This window comes from Arvicanthis niloticus, chromosome 14 (assembly GCF_011762505.2).
Source record: "Arvicanthis niloticus isolate mArvNil1 chromosome 14, mArvNil1.pat.X, whole genome shotgun sequence".
In the NCBI taxonomy this organism is placed as follows: domain Eukaryota; kingdom Metazoa; phylum Chordata; class Mammalia; order Rodentia; family Muridae; genus Arvicanthis; species Arvicanthis niloticus.
Window position 1 is genome coordinate 58030782 of NC_047671.1, and position 11877 is coordinate 58042658.

Consider the following 11877-nt stretch of genomic DNA (forward strand, 5'->3'; position numbering starts at 1 on the left):
TGAAAGGAACACTTTCAAGTTCTTTTGATAAGTTCCTCTTAAATCTTAGAAAACATGAAAATCCAGGGCATGTTTTTAAAATTAACTATATCGAGCAGACTTTTACTTCGGCTGACACTTCTCTGTTTGGAGAAAGAAAATGAAACACAGCCTCCATAGCTATATGGAGAGTGTCTATGTTTGGGGGTTGAATCCAAAGGTGAAAAGATTAAGTATATAGGGGATTCCAGATCAACATTTTTGCTTGTTTACAAGGTGTAAAACCAGTATTCTTTAAACAAACAAAACAAAAAAAGTCATTTCTATTAACAGTTGTATATTTTGAGACCAATTTCATGAATTGTAAAATGAGTTTTGAAAGTTCTAACAGTTATTCCTGTCATTAAAGAGGTTATAGAGTAGTTTAAGTACACAGAATCTACTGATGGTTTATAACAGTCACTGGTTGTTTGCAGAAGGAGAGAGATTTTTTTTTTAGTGATGTCATAAGCCGCAGTGAGTCCATATTGCTATGAAGAATCCTAAATGAACTCAAAGTGCCAAAAGACGTGCAGGAATGAAGGAATGAAATAAGGAAAGAGAATAAATAAGACATTAAGGTGAAACTGTTTTGGGAAAGGAAGTCCAATGAGGGTAATTTGGTGAGTATGATCAAATCGAATTATAATACGAATTTTAAAGTCAATGGGGGATGGGGTTGCTATAAGAAGGTTAAAAAAGCATCCCAGGTTTAGAGGACAAAGGTTATTTTTTTACAAGAGATGAATGAAACTGTTCTGAGGTCTGCATTTCTGTCTGACTTGCAGAGAACAGTCTGTATTTGTATTATGTATTGAAAACCCATAATCCATTGAAAGGCTATGTTGATGCTGGTAGATGCTGTTCAGACCGAGTGAGCTCATTCCCTCTATCAGCCTTCTCTGTTCTTTGAGCCCTATACCCTTCTCATGAAACCAATCAAAGATTCTTAACTGAGTTTCATATATATATATATATATATATATATATATATATATATATATATCTTATGTAGAATAAAATTTTTTAAAGATCAAACTATATTTTTTGCCATATATCTCAATTAACAACACAATACCTACCACACAGTGAATAATCTACAATTATTTATTTAAAAAAATGAAGGCATTCAGAGCATTTCAATACTATTCCAGTAAGATGCTACACTGACTTTCATTGCAGCAGACCATTTCCAAGTTTTCTCCACAAATCTGCTTTTTTTCTATTTTTCTATAGTGATGAAACTTCAGTTTGTAAAGGCATTTTTAACCAGAGGCTAATTGAACGAATATCCAGGAAATAGAAATACTTCTATGGAGTTTCCTCCAAAAGAATATAAATGGAAGAAATCTGTGGCGACAGTTCAACCTAAAATTTATGTCCAATTCTTCCACCCTGGAAACACAAGCTGAACAAGGTTGGTCAAGTTGTGATAAAATAGTGAAGCCATACACTTTTAGCATAACCTTAATACAGTTATAAAACATGCAAAGATACTTCTGTTTCTGTAAGATATCACATTTGAGAGTTTTTTTTATTTTAATGAGTGTGTTTCTTACTTGACAAAAAAGTGGTCTTTACAACATTCATATCAAGTTTTAAAACTCACATTCTTATGATGCCTCCTGCAACGTTACTTCCTTCACAGGTAACTTCAGGTAACTCATACTGAAAATTCTGATAAAGCATTACCTGCTGATGGGTTGAGGCAGGGGTATTATTGAATTAATGATCAACCTAGTGTACATGATAAGAACCTATCTCAAAAAGAGTTAATCAATCAATTATTATGTTCTTTGTATTTTGATCAACTAGTTCAATAAAATTAATAGATTATTTTGATAAAATATTTTCTAAGTAATTTAGCATGAAAAATAATTTATACATTTGAAGGGCTGTGGGTGTAGATTAATTAGTAAAGTTCTTCCCTAGCATGCAGAAAGTCCTGGGTTTAATTCCCAGCATCTCAAAAACTACCTGTGGTGGTGTATACCTATAATTCTGCACTTGGAAGGTAAAGACAGACGGATTAAGAATCCAAAGACAGCTTTAAGCTACACTAAGTCTGTCTCAAAACCAGTAATAATTTGTGAATTTAAATTAAAATAAAATCAACATAAGAATGCAGGGCTTAAATAAATACCCAGTATTTGAAATAACAAAATATAAAATTTTGACAAAGGAAGAGTAGACAGTGGAGTTAAATGACTAACTCATCAGAATAGTATTCTAGGCATGAAATCTGCTGAATTAACCATGTCCTAGTAATAGCAACCAGTTCCAAGACAATGGAGAGGAAGCCAAAAACGACAATGAAGAATGAGAGGAAGAAAGAGAAGAAGGAGAATGAGAAGAAGTAGAGGAATGTGAAAAAGAAGAGGAAGAAGAGTTATTGTGATACAAGTTGCAAGTCAAATTTATATCCCCCATCTCCCCACACACAAACATACACAATTTGGACATAAGGATGTGTAATGAAGATCTCAAATATTCTTCATGTATATTGTCTCAATTCTTAAGCAAAAAGAACGACAAGTAGGGACAACCTTTGTACTGAGAACCATTTGCAAGGACTTGAAAGATGTTGGAAACAACACATTTCTCTATGTTTAAAAAGACTTCCATTCACAAAACATTTACGTAAAATTTGTAAGGCAGACAGTCCATGGGACTCACAGGGGTGACTCATGGTATCACAGACTTTGAGGTTGGCTTACTTTCTAGGTCTCAGAGATATACAGTTATCAATGACAAGCTGGATTTAAGGTCCTTTTCAAAACCAGAATTTTGAAATATATTTACCAACTCACCAAAATGAAAAATGATATAGGAAAGATAAGGAAAGTATCAATAGTCAGGTGAATATTTTGTTTTCTGTTCATTAGTTTTCTAAAGCTAATTGTTAACCTGTAATTATTTACTGAGTACATTCTTGAATCTTTAATAGATGCTGAGTTATTCTAAAGCTAAAATTGATTTAAAAAAAAGAAATCAAACTTTAAACACTGACATACAAAGATATGCATACAAATAAAGGCTATCTCAAATGGTTAACTCTAAAAGCAGTTCTTTATTGTAGTGGGAAGCCTTTGTGGCTTTAAAGTTGTTAAAACTAAACTGATTTTTGAGTTTCTTAGAAACTACATTTAAAAGCAAAGCCAATAATGTGACTATTTTGCCTTTTCTTATTTTAAATTGAAAAGTATTCAGCACATGGTTTTACTCTTCCAGGATGGAAGCAAATGACTTAAAGCCCTTTGTTCCTCACATTGAGAAAGGACACTACTCATAAAACTTTTTGTAGTTCTCTTTATCTTCTGCCAGTTCAGTAAATAGTTCTAAGCATTTCTTGACCAAATTCTTTCTGATAACTTTCAGAATTTTGCTTTGTTGTAGCATCTCACGGGAGATATTTAGAGGGAGATCCTCAGAATCCACCACCCCTCTAATGAAATTCAGATACTCAGGGATTAACTCCTCACGGTTATCCATGATAAAAACTCTGCGAACATACAACTTGATGTTGTTCTTTTTCTTTCTGTTTTCAAACAGATCAAAAGGAGCACGTCTTGGGACAAAAAGAAGGGCCCGGAATTCTAATTGTCCTTCAACAGAAAAATGCTTTACTGCCAAATGTTCTTCCCAATAGTTGGTTAAGCTCTTGTAGAACTCTCCATATTCTTCATTAGTAATGTCATCAGGATTCCTGGTCCAAATTGGCTTTGTTTTGTTGAGTTCTTCTTGATCAATGTACTTTTCCTTTATCTTCTTCTTTTTCTTCTTGTCACCATCCTTCTTCTCTTCTTCTTCTTCATCAGAACCAACATCTTCTATTTCAGGCTTGTCATCAGATTCCTTTTCTTCTTTTTCTTTCTCTTCCTCTTTCTCTTCCTTTTCTTCTGCCTCATCATCACTGACTTCCTTATCTCGTTCCTTCTCCACAAACAGAGTAATGGGATAGCCAATAAATTGAGAATGCTTCTTCACAATCTCCTTTATTCTCCTTTCCTCCAAATACTCAGTTTGGTCTTCTTTCAGATGCAAGATAACCTTTGTTCCACGACCCATTGGTTCAAAGTTTTATGAGCAGTTCTCAAAAAACATAAAGCTTGGAATTCATGAAGACTCTCAAAATCGGAAGAAGCTTTCAGAGCTGCTTCGATACTACACATCTGCTTCTGGGGATGAGATGGTGTCTCTGAAGGACTACTGCACCAGAATGAAGGAAAACCAGAAGCACATCTATTTTATCACAGGTGAGACCAAGGACCAGGTTGCTAACTCAGCCTTTGTGGAACGTCTCCGAAAGCATGGCTTAGAAGTAATCTATATGATTGAGCCCATTGATGAGTATTGTGTACAACAGCTGAAGGAATTTGAGGGTAAGACCTTGGTGTCTGTTACCAAAGAGGGACTGGAACTTCCAGAAGATGAAGAGGAAAAGACGAAACAGGAAGAGAAAAAGACAAAATTTGAGAACCTCTGCAAAATTATGAAAGATATTTTGGAGAAAAAGGTTGAAAAGGTGGTTGTATCAAACCGACTGGTGACATCCCCATGCTGTATTGTCACAAGCACGTATGGGTGGACAGCAAACATGGAGAGAATCATGAAAGCTCAAGCCCTCAGAGACAACTCAACAATGGGTTACATGGCAGCAAAGAAACACCTGGAGATAAACCCTGATCACTCCATTATTGAAACCTTAAGGCAAAAGGCAGAGGCTGACAAGAATGATAAGTCTGTAAAAGATCTGGTCATCTTGCTGTATGAAACTGCACTCCTGTCTTCTGGTTTCAGTCTGGAAGATCCTCAGACCCATGCTAACAGGATCTACAGGATGATCAAGCTTGGTCTAGGTATTGATGAGGATGATCCTACTGTGGATGAGACCAGTGCTGCTGTAACCGAAGAAATGCCACCCCTGGAAGGAGATGACGACACATCACGCATGGAAGAAGTAGACTAAGCTTCACCAAAAGTGTTTGATGCTTACCTTCATTCCTTCTGATAATATATTTTCCTTGATTTTTGTTTATTTTTGTTAACATTTAAAACATCTGTGTGGCATGACAACTAAGGGGAAGATAAAATTTCTACATGTGATACTGTGATACTATAGGTTTGACTCAAGAGGTTGATAGAACGTTTGTAAGACATAACCTGTTAATGTTAACTGTGTGGTCTGAAGTGTTTAGCTGTTGAGCTGGATTCCTTAGTAGACCAAATTAAGATGGCTTCAGTTACATCTTAAAGTTTTCATTCCCTGTAGTTAATTCTGCATGTACTAGTCTTAGAAGTAAACACAAGTTAAAACAACTTGACAGGAATTCCCCAAGTGGCTTGTTTTCCAAAGTACCAAGAACAAACCCCTGATTTCCCTAGGTCATGTAACTCAAGGCTTGTAACGCAAGGTCTTGTAACGCAAGGCTTGTGAATGGAAATAATAGTGCCCAGTCACATTCTGCTTTAAAAGAAAAATACAGAAGCGATTAAAAACAACAACAACAAAAAAAAAAAAAAAAAAAAAAAAAAGAGAAAGGACACTACTTTGACATAGACTCAGTTTCTGTTTTTAAAGTTATTTCAGAGCCCCTTTACACAAACTACACATATTATAATCAGTAGAACTGAATACATAGAAAATTGTGGATTTTTCTGGAATCCATGAGGTTAATGGGAGCAGCTTACAGGCACCTGTATCCAGTGTTTCAACACTCCATCCTGACTTAGTCCTGCGTGGCTGTGGGTGGCATCCTTTCCCTTGGTACCCATCTTTTCATGCTTTTAGGTTATAATTAATAAGTCCCCAAATGACACTGTAATATAACTGACTTCTTTACCAGGTTCCTACATAGCTATCCTGTTTCTCTCTGAAACAGACTCAGTTAGTTCACTTAAATATCTTTGATATACTACTTAGTTCTAAATTTTGAAACTTTTCTATGTTCTCTTGTGGCAAAGCAAAATATTTTCTAGCTATACACAATCTACCTGCCCATTCTTACATTTTTCCACTACTACCACATTTATGACTTTTATCAAAGATGGAGAAGGTTTTGCCTAATAACCTTAATAGTACAGATCTATTACAGAATGGGATTTCATGGTTTATTCTATTTTAGCATATTTATGAGACAAAATTTGAATCAAGTTGAAATATATTTTCTCACCATCATTCAACATCCATGTAATTGTTGTGAATGGCTTGTTGTACTTAACACAATCAGCAGGAAAGAATAGCAAAACTAAGAAAAAACCTCTATCATTAAAGACATCAAGATAAATTTGGATAAATGCCAGGAGCTAAAGAAAGGGTGGAAACAGGATTAGTACATCCAGGTACACAAGAGTGATGTAATTTCAGAGTGGGTACATATTATAGTTATGCTGTACAGGGGTTGGATTGGGCCATAAATAAGTTTGAACTGAAGTCCTCCATTGAAAATGAATTTCCAAAATACCTCTTTCCTAAAATATACTGTAATTATTGTTTGATGGCACTCCAGATCTTTTTCTTTGGTGTTTTGAAAGCATTGTCAGATGATAAATATTATTAGTACTCAACACTGCATCTCCAAAATTAACTGACTGGACTCCTGGCAGATACTTTTAATTATTTCTTTCATTTTTATATTTTGAAATTATAAAATTGTTTTATCATTTTTCTCCTTCCCTTTCTTCTCTTCAAAAACAGCTTATCTACCTCTTCTTTTTCTCTTTCTAATTCATGGTCCCTTTTCTCTTGATTATTCTCTCTCTCAAATACTTTAATATGACTTCTCAGCCCCTGTATTGGTATTTGCATGTGTGTTTTCAGGGGAGAAATGTCCTCTTCAGGGAAGCGCAGGCTAACTGGCAGATAATGATGAAGAGCCAGCCTAGATGGGGACAACCTCATATTTCCAGACAAGGTGTTCATGTTCTCCTACATTCTTCACAAATATGCAGTCAAAGCCACATGTGGCAGCAAATACCTATAACCACAAAACCTAGAAAGCTGACAGAGGAGAGTCTGCAGTTCCTGGGCAGTGTGGGACAGCTAGTAACAAGTTGTCTCAAATCAAACAAACAAGAAGAAAGAAAAGAAGAAAGAAAGAATTAAAGAAAGAGAGAGGGAAGAAGGGAGGAAAGAAAAAGAGAGAGAGAGAGAGAGAGAGAGAGAGAGAGAGAGAGAGAGAGAAGAAAAAAACAAGCGTTGAGCTCCAAGAATTGCCTCACCAACCACACAAATACTCCAATGTTGGTCAGACATGGATAGTTTATTGAGCATATGCCCAAGACTGGATGACCAGGGTCTTGATGCAGATTTGGAAACTGACCATGGCAATGAGTGAATATTCCACAGGGGTTTTAAGCTCAAAAGTCATGAATATTCATGCCACATTATTTCACCAATCAGGATTTAGGGCTAGGGGATTTCATTAGGAACATGTCTCTTTTGTACGTTTATCTTGTTTCCATTGGTTAGGGTATTCAACTATGGCAGAGGTTTGCCTGGTCTAACATTCATGTCTTAACTTGCTAACCATGATGTCAATTACCCAAGTACATGTCTCTTTCTGCCAAGTAGTATGTCAATTCCCAGGGAGGGATTGGTAACTTAAACTTCACTTGGCCAGTACTTAAGATGGAAGTCTTTCTTTTTTCTTTCTTTTTTATTGGATATTTTATTTACTTATATTTCAGATGTCATCCCCCTTTTCCATTTCCCATCCCTAGAACCCCCTATCCCTTCCCCCTCCCCCTTTTTGCTTTTAAACCATTTGAATTACATCAAGTATTCAGGTCAGTTCTACATTGAGATTCTAAATAAATACTTATATTGGTGCAGGCGTCTCTCTTATGTTGGGATCCATCCCAGGGGCAGCTTACAAAGTTAGATACCATAAAAGCTTATACAGAGGTTCAGAAAGTGCTGTTGAATAGTTGGTTCAGGTCCAAGCTTATTGCAGGTAACTACTATAGTTCTTTCTACTGAATTCTATCATGAATGGTTCCCAAAGGCACAAAACATAACAGAATATGTAATCAGTATTAGCATTATAAAGTTCCCTAGTGAGGGCTGGAGATATGGCTCAGTGGTTAAGAGCACTGACTGCTCTTACAGAGGTTCTGAGTTCAGTTCCCGGCAACTACATGGTGGCTCACAACCATCTGTAATGGAATCTAATCCCCTCTTCTGGTGTGTCTGAAGACAGCTACAGTATACTCATGTTCATTAAATAAATCTTTAAACAAACAAAAAACCAAAAAAAAAAAAAAAAAAACCAATAACCACCACAACAAAAAACAAAGTTCCCTAGTAATAGCAGAAACATGACAAAATTTCCTTATAATGACAGGCTATGCAGGTAACAGTTACCTAGGCCTTCACATTTCCCCTAGGCATTAACATTCCATTTACACCTTAATATTTTAGCTAAACCATAACTGAAAAAAAGAAAAAAGTTCAAAAATAGGCAAGCAGAAATGTAGCAACCTTTAGTACTGATCAGTCACAATTTTGCATGTATTTATCCTTTATTCTTCCTCAAATGTACCTTTGATTATCACCTGACTAATACCCACAATGTTCCAGGGTTTTCTATGATGGTAATATGCTTCCATTATCCTAAATAACTCAAACTCAAAGTTTATACATAATAAAGTCATTTTAATGTAATGATTTCTCCCAAACCCTTCAGAGGATCAGACGAGAGTCATAGGAGAAAACTAACACAGAAATAGGGTTCCTGTATCTTTTAATAGTTATGATGAAAACATCAGATGGAATAGTTGTTATTGGTTTGTTTTCTTCTACATTTTAGGTTTTAGAAATGAATCTTTTTTTGGACTTACAAGAACATGACAGAAACAAAATAATTAAAGCAAGAACCCTTAATTCCTGTGGTTTTCAAAGATGAGTCCTTTGTTTCTCAAGTAGAGCCTTGATGATCTCCTGCATGGAACAGTACACTGAACATGTGTCAGTCAGTGCCTCACCTAAAAGCCTGTAAAAGGCAAATGCTTTACACACAAACTAAAGAGACTTATAGAAAAAAAAAAGTTTTACTTTTCAAATGTAAAAAAATATAATGCCTACTGTGTAGACACATCAAATTAACTGTTTCCTGGTTAAATCTTCTGCTACACACAATGGAGAATTTGGAAAAGGCACTTTCGAATTTTCAATTTTGGTTCTTTTCTTTAAGGTAAGGTATGTCAAATGATAAAAAGGGCTGACAGAATGTAGAGATGTGAAGTATACTGTGACACCTTTGTAGTTTATCCCGTTCAAGTCTGACCATATCTACCCTCCAAGGAAGAATCCTACCCATATAGCAACATATAAGCTTGATCCTATTATTAAGTTAATATAAAAAAAATTGAGCAATTATTTGTTTTTGACACTCATAAGTGCTTCTCTGTTCAAGAAATTTCTTCATTATCATTGTTTTGTTAACATTTACCAGGGAAAGTCTGCACAGTATTTGTGTCTGAGGAGCTACTTAGCATTAGTTTACTCTTTAGAAACCATTAGGAAATCATCAGCACCTTTGTTCGAAGACAGACATCATTTAGTAACACTATTATAGCACAGAGAGGCATAAGAGGTGGTGACAGGTGACTATATACAGTAACCTCAGATTCTGTCTTGGAGGTGTGAAGTCTTAACAAGGTATAGTGAGAACTACTCTGGATTTTACATATCCATCAAATGTGTCTGAAGGGCACCATCACCCCTGGATTTCAAGTCTGGCCTTGTAAGGAGAAAAGTTTTATTTAAAAGACGAAAATGTTGATTTTTTTTCTTGGATATTTTATTTATTTACATTTCAAATGTTTCAAATCCCCTTTCCCAGTTTCCCCTCTGGAAAACCCCTATCCCATATCCCTTCCCCTTTTTCTATGAGGATGCTCACCCACCCACCCACCCACCCACCCACTACCATCTCTCTGCCCTGGCTTTTCCCTACACTGTGGCATTGAGCCTTCACAGGACCAAGGGAATATGTTGATATTTTTAAAATACAGATATTTCTACATATATGCACAAAGAATCTATGCATTTAGAAAAGGACAAATAATTTTTTAATTGAACCACATTTTCTAGACATCATAGAAAAAATGTAATTATGCAAAGATCTACATACTCTTTTAAATGACATCACAGTAAGACAGTATTATATTTCACCTTTTATGATTGGAATTAAAATACAAAGGCAGTTAGTAGTGACATTAAATTAATTATGACTTAGTGTGGTTGATAATCTCCAGTATGTCAAAGATAATATCTTGATAAGTAATATGGAGTTCAGATAAACTAAATGGTGGATTAATGCCAGCATATTACCCATAAATTATCACATATTCACCAGTAGCTACTGAAAAAGATTAAACATATGGTAATACCCAGTTTCTTCTCATATAAAAACCACACTGAGTTCCTGTCAGCACTAGTTCAATATATATAGAGACCCACTGAGAATCCATTCTCTTTTCCAGTGTAAGTCTGAGGTAGAACTTAAAGCAAAATGTGAAGCCTGGAGCTTTAGTATCAAACAATATTCTTACTTCTGAGGGGTAGCTGTCAGCCCCCTAGAAGAAAATACGACAACTGTTTTGTAGAATGTCTAGTTAGTCTGTAGATGCTCCTGTGGAGGGTCCTTTATTAGCTTGTTTACTAAAAACAACCACTTAAAAATGCAGCAATGCTTAAGGTTCATTTATATTTATAGTTCAATATAAGACAGTGTTATATAAATGACTTATGAAAAAATGAATGATTGGATGAATGACTGAACAAACAAATGTCATAGATGTAGGCTAGCCTCTTTATTACTAATTAAAATACGTTAAGGTTAATTCTATTGGGGACAACTCAAAGAGGTGTAGAAACAGTACATGTGACATATGGTTTATCTAATAATAGAATCTACTACTGTCATTTATTTCCCTAAACTGCCATAATTCCTCCTGCAGTCTAACTACTAATTCTTATGTGCATAGATAAGTGTGGATCTCCTTTTCTATGATATTCCCTGTGTTTTGGGTGCAGAGTTATGTTGCACATGTATCAAATGGGGCTGGACACCCCACTATGGCCAGTTGTTTTCTCCATTCTGAATAGCTATGGCTTCCTGTAACTCTTCTTCTGCTGGACAAAGAAGCTTCATTAATGAGAAGTGAAAGCTACGTTTTCAGGGAGTGTGTGGATAGGTATTCATCCTGACCTTTCTTCAGTTTTATCGTTTAAGCCTTTAACCAATCTTAGTTCTCATTTGATTCATTTATATTTATTTTAGAATTTCTTTAAGAACAAGCACATCTGATGTCTACACGGCCTCAAATTGAACTCTCCTACCTGCTCTATATACCTGCCCATTTTTTTTCACTTCAATGAAATATTAGTACAGTAAACAGGAAATTTCCTCTGGTCTTCAAATCTCTCCATCCACACAGGAGACCACCTCTCCTATGCAATTGTTTTTAATTTTTATCTTCAGTACAAAGTTCTCACTTTGTATCTGTCCTCAGTATTATGTTCCGCTTTCTCTAGATAGAGTTTAATGACCTTCCTCTACAATCTAACTATTGTCTTAACTCTTTGCAATTGGATTCTGTAAGGCCCAGTAGTAAGTTTAGGTTAAGCACTGTCTGCAGAAGCACAATTTGTGTCAATTACTGATCTCTCTGGTTTCATCTGTAACAGATGGTCTAGGACTAATGATATTTTGTGGTTCGTGAACCCATCTCCTTGCTAGGTCTACATGTTTCCACAAGGTTATTACTCCTTCCATATGACTACCCTTCCCTCCTTGTTTATCTTTGCCTAAATTGTTCCTTTTCAAACGCTATACTAAGATCACTTTACTC

The 11877-nt window shown here is 35.5% G+C and overlaps 1 pseudogene; it reads left to right on the top strand.

The window, feature by feature from the left end:
• The first annotated feature begins 2330 nt into the window (after nucleotides 1-2330).
• On the top strand, nucleotides 2331-5195 carry LOC117720151 (heat shock protein HSP 90-alpha pseudogene; annotated as a pseudogene).
• Nucleotides 5196-11877: the final 6682 nt, after the last annotated feature.